Below are 14358 nucleotides of genomic sequence, written 5' to 3'. Positions count from 1 at the left end.
CCCAAATTGCTAAAACAGCCATCTGCTGCTGGTTTCCAAGCCGTGTAGAAAGAAAAAAACTATTTCCGTGGAGTTAGAATTGGCATGTACTCTTTCTGTTAGAGACTTTCCTGCAGAAATGTGTTCCGTATATTTGGATTTGGATTAGGATCTGGATTTTTTAAAGAGCTAGCCTTGAGTTCCTTTCACTGAAGCAGCTAGGCAGATAGATATGATAGTTACTAGTCTTTCTTTGTTGCTGTGAAAGATTTTCTTTAAATATTTTTCCCAAAGAAACCTTTTATTTAAAGAATATGAATTTCCTAAGTACAGCTTTAGGAATATAGCTATTCTTCCACCATACCTGCCCTCCCACCCACACTCCTACATCTCCTCCTCTTCCCTCTCCCCTTCCCAGTCCCATTCTGCATGAAGATTCATTTTCAGTTAACTTTTTATACAGAAGACCAGCTCTGTACTAAGTAGAGATTTCAACAATTTGCACACACACACACACATACACACAAAACCCTGTTTGAGAACACGTTTTACAGTTAATTCTCATAATACAATTCATTAAGGACAGAGGTCCTGCATGGGAAATTAGTGCACAGTGACTCATGTCATTAATTTAACAATTCAGACTCTTACATATGATGTCAGTGACCACCTGAGGCTCTTTACATGAGCTGCCTTGGCTATGGAAGACTTTTGAGTCCACAAACTCTGTCAGTATTTGGAAAAGGCCATAAGCAAAGTGGAAGTTGTCCCCTCCCTTCAGAGAAAAGCACCTCCTTCTTAGTTGACCACTTCTTTCCACTGGAGTCTCACTCACAGAGATCCTTCATGTAGAACATTTTTTGCCACAGTGTTTTGGCTATCCATGCCTGAAATGCTCTCACAGGCTTATTATCCAGACTAGGATGCCATAAGGATTGATTTTGAGATCAGAGTGCTACTTAAAACAATTGTCATTCTATAAGTCTGCTGTGTGGACTGCTTCCCATGTTGGAATATTCTCTCCTTTTTAATTCTATCTATTATTATTATCAGACACTTGAACTATTTATATGATTAATTGAACACTTAATCCTATCTATATGTTCACTTTTACACTTTATATAATCACTTTAACAATAAGGTCACATTTTTATGACCCATCATAATGGGATTTAGTGTCCCATGGCAAGTTTTTAAACTGTGCCCTTAGATATAAGTGTATAGGAAACTATGCAGAACTATACAGCTTTATAGTTACAAACTTCCTCCTCCTCTTATTCCCACTCTTATATTTTAATGAGATCCATCCTAAATTGACTTTATGATAAACTCTATGGTAAGTAAAGAGTTCAACAAATATTATGAAGAAAAAAAAAACTGTTCCTCAACATTCAAGATGAAGGCCACTCAAATCATCCTTCTTGAAGTGTCAATTTCACTTCTATAGGTTTTGATTTAGGTGCTGTATTAGTTCTCACAGATCAGGAGAACATATGGTATTTGTCACTTTGGAACTGACTTATTTCACTAAGTATGATGTTTTCCAGATTAATCCATTTTGTTGCAAATGACCAGATTTCTTTTTTTTTTCTGCTGTGTAGTATTCCATAGTGTACATATCCCATAATTTCTTTATCCAGTCTTTGGTTGACAGGCTTTAATGCTGATGCCATGTCTTAGCTATTGCAAATTGAGGTGCAGATAACTCCTTTATATATTGATTTAATTTCCCATGGATAAATTCCCAGTAGTCGGATGGCTGGGTCATATGATGGGTCTCTAGTCATTTTCTAAGCTATCTCCACACCAACAGCCTCCAGTAAACCCACTATGCCTCAGTGGTGTGTCATCAGGTGACATTATTAACAATGGGAAAAATGTTATGAGTGCTAATAGGTGACAGCATAAGTTTTTTGGTTTTTTTTTTTTTTTTTTTTTTTTTTTTTGACAGACAGAGTAGACAGTGAGTGAGAGAGAGAGAGAGAAACGTCTTCCTTTGCCGTTGCTTCACCCTCCAATGGCCAGCGCGCTGTAGCCGGCGCGCTGTGGCCGCCACAGCACCGCACCCATCCGAAGGCAGGAGCCAGGTGCTTCTCCTGGTCTCCCATGGGGTGCAGGGCCCAAGCACCTGGGCCATCCTCCACTGCACTCCCTGGCCACAGCAGAGAGGTGGCCTGGAAGAGGCGCAACCGGGACAGAATCCGGCGCCCCGACCAGGACTAGAACCCGGTGTGCCATCGCCGCAAGGCAGAGGATTAGCCTAGTGAGCTGCGGCGCCAGCCAACAGCATAAGTTTTTTGGCTGTATTTTCCATTTGCTAAAATTAGTTTACCTCTAAATATATAATCATAATTTGTTTTAAAAATTCGATATCCTTAGGTTGCAATTAGATCTGCATTTATTCTTATTTTCTGATAAAAGAAAAATAATAAATAATTCTGTACTTTTTAAATGGAGACATGAAATTATAGTACAAATAATTAATTTTATGACTAGCTTTTTTCCTGGTCTGAAACATTGACAGAGAAAATATTATAGTATACATTATTCAATTTTATTAATGTATCTAATTAATACTGAATTAGTAAGTCTTAATCTTGGAATGTAAAAGAGTACTTTCTGACCACCTTGAAATTAGAACAGAGAAAGTGAATTTAGATAAATATTTTCTATTCAAGTTATACATAAAAACAAGAATTATCTACCTCAGAAAAATTCTGAGTTTCATAGTTAATAGTTAAATTACAGAAAATTGCTGCTTACTAGAGGAAGATAATTATTAGCATCTTAAGACTTAGATATATTATCTGTGGATTCTGATTCTTGTTTTCCAGCCAATTTTTCTAATTACATATCTTTCCCATGAGTCATGTTTTCTTATTGCTAACACATAGTTTTGCCATTACTTTCACGATACAGATCACTTATTTATTTCCAAACCAAGTATTAAAGAGAAATAAAGTAGAAATTCTTTGTTAAGACAAAATTTAATAATATCTTTTTTTTTTTTTGGTGGTTTTGGATTCTTTCCTTTTTATTTAAAAACAATCCCTAATATTCATCTCTGACAACACAGTAAGTATACATATATAAAGTTCATTTCCATGCTTATTACATAAAAATAACTATCAGAAATATCAATCTATCAGTGTCAGCTGATACATATCCAATATAGTCACTGCAGAAGGGAAAATAAAACAAAAAAATCTAAAGTAATCATAAAGCTTACAGTTCAAAATTTTTTCCTTTTTTTTTTTTTTTTTTTTTTGCTTGTTTGCAATTTTTGGTGGTTTATCTGTGCTCCGTTGCAAGTGATTCCCAGATTAATGGCCTCCAAGTAGATTTGAAAGGAAGCCAGAAGACTTCTTATTTTGCTGTGTTGCTGCCTCCTGGTCTTCTGTAAGTCCCAATTCACTCTCAATTTGATCCAGTTCTGACTGGTCAAGTAACTCAAAGTCATCACCTTCTTCAGTGTCTGTGTCCTCTGCTGGGCTGGCTGCAGCCTGAGAACGTGCTTGCTGAGCGGCGCCTTCTAGCTGGCCTTTGATAGCAGTGGTCACTGCGGCTGTGATGACATCCCCGGCCAGGTTGCTCATCAGCTGAAAGGTTTGGTCATTGTTCAATGGGAGGGTGAGACCAGCTGCTGATTGCTTCTCTTTGCCTGGAGTATGACCACTGTCCAACTTTTCCTTTTTCCTTCTGAGATCAGCGGGCAAACCAAGGCTTAATTCATCTTCATCATTTGTTCCCATGCCATTTTCTAGAGATGGAAAATCTGAAAGATCTCGAGTGAACACCTCCTCACTAGGTCGATCAAGATCGTCTGAAGTGTCTGTCTGTGGAGTATATCCTTCTGAAAGGTTGAAGGTCCCATTATCCGTCCAGGACACCTCGGAAACATCTGTGTCAGACACGGATAACTCTTTGGCGGCAACTGTGAGGCTAATCTTAGGACAAAGAGCTGAAAAGTCTAATTCACTGTCATCTTTGTGACTTTTTTCTTTATCTGCTTCAGATCTCTCACGTTTCTTCTGGTTAATATATTCTCCAATTCCAAAATCTAGCTTCAGCAAAACTGACTTGATTTTGCTGTATATTCTTTGTCCAATATCATTACACTTAAACAGCGGACACAAGAATGCACACAACAACAATAGATAGCTGAGTATAACCCCAGGAATGTAACTTCCCAAGATCGTAAAAAATGTGCACACACTGCAGACCAGGAGACAAAACTTGCCAGGACTTTGCTGTTTAAAAAGAGACATTTCCTGGAGAAATATGCTGAAATTCATCCATGATTCTGCAATACAGTGGCTGAATCTAGGTCTTTCATCTGGTTTAGAATTCACAACCTCCCAGCTTTTGCCTGGTCCAAAGTCCTCACCTTCAGGCATTTCTGCCCTTTAAAAATAATAACAGAGCAGGGGTCTGCGGCACCCAGGGACCACGGCTGAGGAAGCTAAACGCTGCTGCTTCTCCACTCAAAGGCTCAGTACCAGCAGGGAAAAACCCAGGTAGTGAGATTCCTTTTCGGAGAAAAGCACTCCTCCCCTTCCTCAGAAAGCTAGTGTTGACAAACTTCCCAAGCGCCTGCCGGCCTGCCTTGAATGAAGCTAAGAGTCGGGTTATTATGACTGCCCCCTGCTAAAAATAAACAGGTCACCTCTTACTGCCAGCTCCGTGACAGCACCCGGAGTGAGCACTGCCCAGCTACCCGGCATTTTTCCTGCAGTCTTGTGAGAAGGTGTCACCACCCGGCTGTTAACCTTCATTGGATGACTTCACCGAGGCCGGCCTGCCCTTTCTCTCGCCTTTTTTTTTTCCCCATGGAATGACTGGGCGCCCCTCAACAGGCGGAATGGCCACGGGGAGCAAAATTTAATAATATCTTAAAGAGCAGGAAAAAAAACTATTGAACTGTTTGTAAGATATTTACAGACAACAATATTGTACATAGTTAAGCAAAGAGAGAAGTATGTGAAGTCTATCTGTATGATATAAATGAGAAAAAATGATCATAAACATGAGTTTGTTTCATAATAAATTTTAAAAAGTAAAAGAATCGTATTTGTTCAATACTTTGTTAAATTTCTAATCGTCGTAATTATGCTGTATCTTTTGAAAACATACCAGGTAGAGGTGTTAATTATCCTATTAATATGATAGTAACAACAAATCTTCTTTTACTTTATATTGAGATATTTAGGTAAGAGTCTAATTCAGCATGATTGTCCCCTGAAGTCACCATCGGAGACAATCATTATTCCTCTTGATATTCTCATATGTGGATGACATAATGAATTCAAGTATAAATAATGATCATGGAACAATTTTTATTATAATTTGAATGCTCTAATATTTTCTTTCTCTTTCTTAAGTATTTTGACTGTTAAGACCCCACCTTATCTAAGTATGTTAGACTGGTTATTTCTCCATCTTTCTCCTGTGAAGTTGGATGAAAATAGGAAAACTCTATCTTCAATGGAATTAGAAATGTAGAAACACTGTAATTCTAAATCCAGTGCATGAAGGATTCTTTCAAAGGGCACAGAAAATTGAATTAGAGCAACAAAAGATGCTGAAAGAAGATGCGTATCTCCATGTCTTACCTGTTTTAAGTACAAAATAGATTCTCAAAGGTAGAAGTCAAAAAATCAATAATTCCTTACTTTGAAGCAACACCTGGTCTTCAGAGCTGCCACTAATTAATGGTGTAGGGAGGTAGATTCAACAACAAAACACACAGAAATGCTGTGTTTACAAGAAGTACACAGAAATGCTGTGTTTACAAGAAGCACAGTGTTAACGTGCATGTTTGGGAGAACAAAATTGTAGCCTGCACGTAGCACTGTGAGTGCGATAATGTGTCCCCAGGATAGGGATACTGGATAAGTACTGACTTCATGGGCACAGAAAAGATAAATGGCTCTGTGAGTACCAATGGAAATACTTGATACAAGGACAATGCTTGCAGAACTATGGTGTGATTGGAGTACAAAGAACACAATTAAGGGAGGGGTGGACAAAGGAATGCAAAGTAGAGTCAGCTTACTGGTTTCTTCCATGCTTTTGACAGAACTCATGCAATAGTTACAATTTGCAAGGCTTAAAATAAAGCTATAGGAAAAATAAAATAAATCATCAGTCATCCATATTTTTGAAGCAAAAAAAAAAAAAAACAATTTTAAAAATAATGAAGTTGGGATTCTCCAGAGAACAGAGCCGATTTTTTATGTGTGTGCATACCCTCTTGGAGGGACACAGGAACATTTATTTTAAGGAATTGATTCTTGTGATTCTTGAGTCTGGTGACTAAAATCTGCAGTGGATGCTGGCTGGCTGACACATAAATTAGCTATCACACATCTTAGCCCAACTTGGCAGCTGACTGAACATACCTAGAGAGCATTGCTCAGGCCATAAGTAGCACTCAGGAGGGGCCAGCATCATGGCATAACATATAAAGCCACCACCTGTGACACCGACATCCCATATGGGTGCTGGTTGGTGTCTTGGCTGCTTCACTTCTTATCTAGCTCTCTACTAACGGCCTGGGAAAAGCAGAGGAAGATGACCCTGCACCCACATGGGACACCTGGCTGAAGCCCTTGGCTCTTGGCTTTGCACTGGTCCAGCCCTGGCTGTTGCAGCCGCTTGGAGAGTGAACCAGCACATGGAAAGTCTCTTTCTCTCACCTTTTTTCTCTCTCTCTCTTTCTTTATTTTTTTCTTTTTTTTAACTTTTATTTAATGAATATAAATTTCCGAAGTACAGCTTCCCCCCCCATAACGTCCCTCCCACCCACAACCCGCCCTTTTCTCACTCCCTCTCCCCTTCCATTCACATCAAGATTCATTTTCGATTCACTTTATATACAGAAGACCAGTTTAGCATACATTAAGTAAAGATTTCAACAGTTTTCTCCCACACAGAAACATAAAGTGAAAAATACTGTTTGAGTACTAGTTATAGTATTAAATCTCAATGTACAGCACACTAAGGACAAAGATCCTACATGAGGAGTAAGTGCACAGTGACTCCTGTTGTTGACTTAACAAATTGACACTCTCGTTTATGGCCTCAGTAATCACCCTAGGCTCTTGTCATGAGCTGCCAAGGCTATAGAAGCCCCCTGAGTTCACTGACTCTGATCATATTTAGACAAGGCCATGGTCAAAGTGGAAGTTCTCTCCTCCCTTCAGAGAAAGGTACCTCCTTCTTTGATGACCCGTTCTTTTCACTGGGATCTCACTCGCGGAGATCTTTCGTTTAGGTTTTTTTTTTCCCCCAGAGTGTCTTAGCTTTCCATGCCTGAAATACTCTCATGGGCTTTTCCGCCAGATCCGCATGCCTTAAGGGCTGATTCTGAGACCAGAGTGCTGTTTAGGACATCTGCCATTCTATGGGTCTGCTGTGTATCTCACTTCCCATGTTGGATCATTCTCTCCCTTTTTTATTCTATCAGCTAGTATTTGCAGACACTATTCTTGTTTATGTGATCCCTTTGGTTCTTAGTCCTATCATTATGATCAATGGTGAACAGAAATTGATCACTGGGACTAGTGAGATGGCATTGGTACATGCCACCTTAATGGGATTGAATTGGAATCCCCTGGTATGTTTCTAACTCCACCGTTTGAGGTAAGTCAGTTTGAGCATGTCCCAAATTGCACATCTCTTCCCTCTCTTATTCCCACTCATATATTTAACAGCGATCACTTTTCAGTTAAGTTTCAGCACTTAAGAAGAATTGTGTATTGATTACAGTATTCAACCAAAAGTATTAAGTAGAACAAACAAAAAAAAAAATACTAAGAGGGATAACATATTAAGTAGCTCATCAACCGTCAGGGTGAGGGCTGATCAAGTCACCGTTTCTCATAGTGTTCATTTCACTTTAACAGGTTTCCTTTTTGGTGCTCATTTAGTTGTCACCTATCAGGGAGAACAAGTGGTATTTGTCCCTTTGGGATTGGCTTATTTCATTCAGCATGATGTGTTCCATTTTCCTAACAGGGATCACTTTTCAGTTAAAATTTATACACCTAAGAATAATTGTGTGTTAATTACAGAGTTCAACCAATGGTACTAGAACGCTCTCTCTCTTTCTCTCTCTCTCCTCTCTCTTCCCTCCTTACTTCTCTCCCTACCCTCCTTTCTACTTCCTTCCCTCCCTCTTCCCCCCCAGCTCTTTCAAATAAACAAATAATTTTTTTAAAATAAAAAAAGATACAGTTTTATTTAGTAGAACCCAGTCCACATTGCCAATCTATAATTTGGAGTGAAATACTAAAATGTGGTAATTGTGGGAGGTTTTTTAACGAACAAAAGCAATCTAGTTTTGAAATACAGGATATACACACATGTCATTTCATACTAACTTCACCTATGCAGTTATTTCTAATTCAGTGAAATAAATTGCATCTGGTTGATTTTGTGGTGCCCCAAGTCAAGTCCACCACTTAGGACTTCCAGTTCCATATCAGAGTAAAGCCTGAGTCCTGGCTCCTCTGCTTCTGATTCAGCTCCCTGCTAATGCACCTAGGAATACCGCAGGTGTACTTGGGTACTTGATATCCATATGGAAGACGAAGATGGAATTCCTAGATCCTGGCCTCAGCCTTAATCAGCTCTAGAGTTTATGTCCATTTGGGGAGTGAACTAGTGTTTCTCTCTCACATCTCATTCTCTGTGTCACTCTGCCTTTGCAATACACAAATATATTTCATAGATACAATTCTAAGAAGACAACCATACTTCCCTCCCTCAACCCCCCTTCCTTCCTTCCTTCCTTCCTTTTTTTTCCTTTAATCTTTGAGATAATATACTTTAAATTTACTTTATAATCCACAGGCTTAATGCACCAGTAACCATAATGCTCAACAAGTAAAAAGTAGAATGCCCACTGTTTGTTCTCTTTATAAAAAAAAAAGTCACTAGTGAGTCAAAGAAGTAAATAAAATCATTTAAAAAACAGAAGTTTCTCTTCTAGAACTTGAAAAGGTAACTCTCATAAGTGAAAAAAACATTAAATATATTATCAAACAAAATACTTAAAGCAACTTAATTTGATTTTCAATTATGAAATTTATCTAACTTACAAAAAAGTCAAAATTATCAAAATAACAGAAAAAGTCATAATAAAGTAGCCAAAAACATCAAAAAGACTCCTAAATACCCTCAATTTCTTGATATATAAGATATATACTTAAAATCAGGAGAAAAGCTGAGTCAGCCAACAAAGAATGTAGATATCTAGTGGAAAGTATGTGTGGGAGTGGAGAACAGATTAGATTCTTGTTTGCCAATACCTAAGAATAATATAGATAAAAATTGCAAAATTAATGAGAAAAACACTAATGAATATATACATTTACCAGAAGGAAGCAATGAAATGATTTTATCATGTTAGGAGTTGTTAAACATAGAAATTAAGAGTATTGGATTTTGATAAATTAAATGTTTTACCATGGCAAATATACAATCATAGGTTCAAGTGAAGCTATTCCTGTAATTTAATGCTCATTTTTGTTAATATGGAGATAGGATTTTATAAACATCTAACTGTGCTAGAAAAAAAAGACATGGAAGGTAATTCCTAGGGAAAGGCAACTTACCTTTAATATTTTACATGTGTAAGCCCACGTACATCAAAAATGAATAACGATTAAGATACCTTAACCACAAAACCTGAAAAAGGCCAAAAAATTGAATTACTGATAATATATAAGTTGAGTGAAGAGAAATAGATATTCATACATTTTGGGTGGAACTGCAGATTGATATGATCTCTTTAGATGTATTCAACATCTTAAAAACTTACAGTACATATAGCCTGTGACATAGTATTCTTGCTGGTAGTAAATTATCTTGGTGCAAAACCCTGAGAGGAACACAATCATGCATAGAACAGGTGACTGGGAAATTTTATAATGATTAAAACCTGCAAATGAAGAAAGAACTGACTAAATTAGTCTTGCTGCCTCTGCAAATATATTGTAGGTCAACATATTTAGTATAGATTTCCAAAGTTGAGGTATAAGAGACCATGAATGATGTGATTAACATTTGTAGATGGATACCGTTTAGCGGGTAGATGATAGTGCAAGGGACTCACAAGTATGACAGAAGACAGCCATCCAGATCTATATCTGTCTATTTAGAGATATATCAGATACCAACATATCTATCTTTATGCTTCTGTGTACCTACATTTAAAATGTTTAAAATATGCATGTATATTTGTATATGAAAAATAAAGTATTTGAAAAAAGATACAAAATGCTCAGAAGAGCTATTAAATGTATCTAGCTCTACAGAAATTGTCAACCTAGGAGGAAAAAGCAACTAATGCTGTATTTAGGCTGAAGCATTTATATAGGAATGGGTATTTGGCCGTGTGGTTAAGCCATTCAAATCCCACATTAAAATACCTGAGATTGATTCCCATCTCTGGTCATGACTCCAACTTCCTGGAAGTTAGCAGGTGATGGATCAAGTAGTTGAGTTACTCTTACCCACTTGAGAGACCTAGAAACAGTTGACCACCACTTTTGGCCTGACCCAGCCCCAGCCAGCTTGGGCGTTTTGAAGCTCTATGTCTTTGTCTTCTCTGCCTCTGTCTATTTGTCTCTCTGCTTGTCAGACTAAAAAAAAATATATTTCATACTGTGTGTACTATTTCTTGAACATAAAATATTTGAAGAAACTATATAATTTCATTTTTTACCTAATATTTGATTTCCGTCTTTACTCACTGAAGCCTAATGACAGGGATATGAAGTTGCTCTTATCTTCCCTAAGTGTTTCTTTTCCTCTTGGTGCGATTGCCAGATAAAATACTGAAATATGGTACAAAGTTAATGTAAAATATCCTGTAAGGAAGATTTTTTTCATTACAGATGTATGGCAGATATCGTGTAGAATATGTAATTTTCTAAATCTGGGTGTTCTCACAGTTGGTATAGAATGCAAAAAAAACATGACTCTGTAAGTGAGGTGAACATGTAATTTATGAGGCAAGTCAGAAAACTTCTGAGTGAAAGTGTTGCCATCTATATTTACATCAGATCAACTGACAAAAGCAAGGGCTGTGTTACCAAATTGTGTCATATGCAATTCCCGAATATAATCCTTTACTAGAAGAGGTAATAAGAAAATGTTGAAAAGCTCTCTTGGAGGTGAAATCATCACTGATAAAGAACAGTTATCAGGCCGGCGCCGCGGCTCACTAGGCTAATCCTCCACCTTGCGGCGCCGGCACACTGGGTTCTAGTCCCGGTCGGGGCGCCGGATTCTGTCCCGGTTGCCCCTCTTCCAGGCCAGCCCTCTGCTGTGGCCCGGGAGTGCAGTGGAGGATGGCCCAGGTGCTTGGGCCCTGCACCCCATGGGAGACCAGGAGAAGTACCTGGCTCCTGGCTTTGGATCAGAGCGGTGGGCCGGCCGCGGCGGCCATTGGAGGGTGAACCAACGGCAAAGGAAGACCTTTCTCTCTGTCTCTCTCTCTCTCACTGTCCACTCTGCCTGTCAAAAAAATAAAATAAAATAAAATAAAATAAAATAAAATAAAGAACAGTTATCAATCTCTTCCTGGGTAAACCACGAGTGAATTTTTCCCCACTGCACCCTCACCTAACTCTGAAAGACTAGTTCATCTCTGTGGATGAAGCTACTATTTAATTACTGTGGAGAGAATGAGAAGAAAACAAATGAATAATAGCAAGTATATGTGCAGTCGCTTCCTTGGAACATAAGAAAAATAAGGAAGCAAAACTATCATTACCTCATTCATGTTTTCACTCTCAAAAAATGTGGTTCTTCCATAATGCACCTGTCACTCAAGCATGCTGCACACCCGGGAGCAGCTCCCGAATCGGCACTGGCACTTCCTGTGCCATGGCCTGCACAGCCATTTCAAAGTATTATAGCTTGCAGTCTACAAGTATTTGAAGTCTATTTAAGAGAATACTTTAAAAAGGCAGTTTCCTGGGGGGAGTTACACTTTAAATGCAGTGACCTGTGAAGAAATCTCCTCTCTTTAAGCCTTGTCCGCTTCAAAGGTTTATCGATTGCAAGAAGAAAGTGTAAAATTTTGTGTTTATTTTGTTTTATTTTTTGATACCTTCCTTAAAGGCTTAGTGAAAAATAGAATATCATGTGCTCTCTGCCGTCTTTTTATTCTGTGCATCACACAGATGAACAGGAAGAAGGAAGTCAGGTGGGACGGTTATATTAACAAGGCAAAAAGCATGTAACTAGTGTTTATGCTCTGTTTACTGGTAGGAAGTTAACCTTCACATACCATTCAACTGTATAAATGCCACCAGTTTATAAATCAGAACGTGCATGTAAGTGGCATTCACGTGCAAATGAAGACAGTGTTATGGTTGTTTATAAAGGAGCTTTGTAAGCATGTGTGGCAACACTAAGAGCACATGAAGCTCTAGTAGTAGTGATTGAACACGAAAGACAAAGACCTGGAAAAGGTCTGGCCTTAAGATGACCATGACACTCATTGAGGGCAGTGCCAGTCTGATAACTCTGCAGAGAGAAAGGTCATAAAACAAACATGCCAACATCACCCTCCTGCCTCCTGCTAGGGCTTCAAACTGTATGAGCCAAGAGGCCTCAAGCTGTCATTACAGTGAGTAATACAGACACCTCAGTCAGTATCCTAGGATAAAGCAGAAGATGGAGAAAAGCGAAAAGGAGATCTGGGGGTGGGAGGAGATACATGGCATATTAAGTCAAACAATAAATATTAAGGACTTATTAAGTACAGGACATTCTGTTGGGAGTGGGAAAAATGAACAGCACAGGGCTTAATCTTTCAAAGAAGAAAACTTCATTATAGAAATGTGATCATTTATGAAATATTGAAAAGAAGGAGGAGAAGCCACAGTTGCCATTCATCATTCCCTCCATCCTGACTCACCACAGTGGCTTTGTAAAAATATATTCAATTAAATAGAAATTTTAGTTTGGGGATCACTAAGGGTTATATGTTCTAGTATTCTTCCATTATAATTTTTATTATTTGTTACCATATGAAGACTCTGTGTTATCTCAAGGTAGCATTCATTTTCTGCCAATTCTCTGTATCATCATTTAGCAGCAGGCACATGCAAATTTAAATATTTAAATAAACTCTAGCATTTTGATAATGAACTAGCCTCATAACATTTCAATTAACCCATGACACAAGTGGCTTTTCCTATGATCTTTTTTAAAAACCCTTTTCCTCTCCCTTATTTTCATAATCTGCATCTCAGTTTTGCTTTCTTGATCCACCCCATTCTCCTGTCGCAGAAAATGAAGTCAAATTCTGTTCCTGTCATACAAAGAGATTGAAAAATGAAAAGGTAAAAATATTACTCACTTTAAAAATCACCTAAGTCTGATGCGATGTGACGTTTTCAAGTCTTCAGGGACAAGGGGCATCAAGAATTTTAAATTTAGAGTGTGGAGACGGTGGGCAGAGGGCAGGTCAAGTGCAAGTCTGTAGCACCTCATTTGTCACTTAAGAAGATCCCTTGAGAATTGGGAAACTTTCCCAACCAATGCCCACACCTGGCAGAAGGAGTCCCAGCACATAGCTGTAGGCACACATAGAAGTTGTGTGGACCTTCTCAGCAATAGGCAGGTTTTCCAAAGAAGGCTTCCTTTCATTTCTCTGTGGTTTCTTCAACACTTATAAAATGATGTTAACATTCAAAAATCAGTTGTGTATATTTACAATAGTATAGGTGAATATTTCATATATTTTGTATTTCTAGATTTAAGGGCCTAGTGGCACTTCCCACCCTACACTAACTCCCTCACATACCCCACCCTACGTCCTCATTCCTTGCTTATTCTTTTAATTTTTACATTGACCTACTTTCAATTTATTTTATAATCATAAGCTTAACCCTCCATAAAGTATTCAATGAATAGTAAGAAGAAAATAAACACTGTTTTGCAACAATAGAGACAAGAACTGTAAATAATAATCAAAGTTCAAAATGTCAGTTTTGCTAACATACTTTACTTAACATTCACTCTGTGTTACCACAAATCAGGGAAAATATATGGTATTTGTCTTTTGGGGATTGGCTTATTTCACTCAGTATAATGGTTTCCAGTTGTATCCATTTTGTTGCAAAAGACAGGAATTCATTCTTTTTTTTATAGTTGAGTAGTATTCCATATTGTGTAAATATTAAATATTTAAAGCACTGAAAGACGTTCTGTGTCTATGGATAGAAAAGCAGAATTTTTAAGATGTTAATATTATTTTTAAAATATTTATTTATCTGAAAGAAAGAGAGAGACAGAGTGAATGAGGGAAACATCCAGTGAGGATAGACTGGTATGTATAGCAGATGTGCTGGGGAA

At 38.0% G+C, this 14358-nt stretch overlaps 1 pseudogene; it reads right to left on the bottom strand.

Moving 5' to 3' along the window:
* Positions 1 to 3005: 3005 nt before the first annotated feature.
* LOC138845225 (reticulophagy regulator 1 pseudogene) lies at positions 3006 to 4840 on the bottom strand (annotated as a pseudogene).
* Positions 4841 to 14358: the final 9518 nt, after the last annotated feature.

Source organism: Oryctolagus cuniculus, chromosome 14, assembly GCF_964237555.1.
Source record: "Oryctolagus cuniculus chromosome 14, mOryCun1.1, whole genome shotgun sequence".
Lineage (NCBI taxonomy): Eukaryota > Metazoa > Chordata > Mammalia > Lagomorpha > Leporidae > Oryctolagus > Oryctolagus cuniculus.
Note: the sequence above shows the minus strand (reverse complement) of the source record. Positions and strands in the feature narration are given on the sequence as shown.